Raw genomic sequence first — 913 nt, forward strand, 5'->3', positions numbered from 1 at the left:
TGCTAGAGTAATGCACAGTGAGGTCAGAGGTAATGATACATTGTTAGGTGCTCATTTAGACATGTCAGAGTTGGTGCGGTTTGGGAGTAGTCTGGGGAAAGGTGAGGATGAGGTACCTCAGGAGTAGGGTGAAGCAGGTGTTTAGGTTGGATTATGTGGAGTTTGGGGTTGGCCACAGCAAGAGGTTGGGTTGGACTTTGGGATCCAGCAAAGGTGATGGGTCAAGGGCGGAGGCCCTTTTGGCTGCCTCATCTATGACTTTTAGTTAAAGGAAATATCTGGAATGGAGATTATGCCAATATTTTGAATTAATTGATGTGGATGGGGCTCAATGTCTGATGGAATCAGAAGCCACAAACATTAAAGACTTTGGTGGCTTTAGTGGCCTTGGGGGCAGAGGAGGATAGTTAGACTGTGGCTAAGCACATGGGACAGCTGGGTCTTTGGCTTTATTTATTACATGGCAGTACAGTTGGAGAAGGATACTGCCTTGACCTTGCCATTCTTGGCTTATTTTCTCATGATATCTGTGGGTAGGGAATGCCTGGCTGTGGTACAATCAAAGATTTTGAAAGCAGAAGGTGGTGGATAAGATACTGTGCTGGGATGTGAGACATCTTGACAATTGATATACTTCACTGGAAACCAACTAGTACAAGAAAAAATGCTAAGCCCGTCGCTCTTAGAGAATACTGAATTTTGAACTTCTCTAAGAGCGACGAGCTTAGCGTTTTTTCTTGTACATCTTGACAATTGGCTAACCACTACAGTAGATGGCTTTGGAGCTGTTAGCAGGGGGAGTTAAGTTAGGGGGGAAGGGAATTTTAAGGTTTGGTGGCATAGGACTGGCAGGCTGGTAGGTTGTTGGGTCTGTTTGATATTCCTCCCTTTAATAGCTTTAAGGTTTCTCAAC

Source organism: Protopterus annectens, chromosome 1.part1 (assembly GCF_019279795.1).
Source record: "Protopterus annectens isolate FY-2018-M chromosome 1.part1, PAN1.0, whole genome shotgun sequence".
NCBI classification, from domain to species: Eukaryota; Metazoa; Chordata; order Ceratodontiformes; family Protopteridae; genus Protopterus; species Protopterus annectens.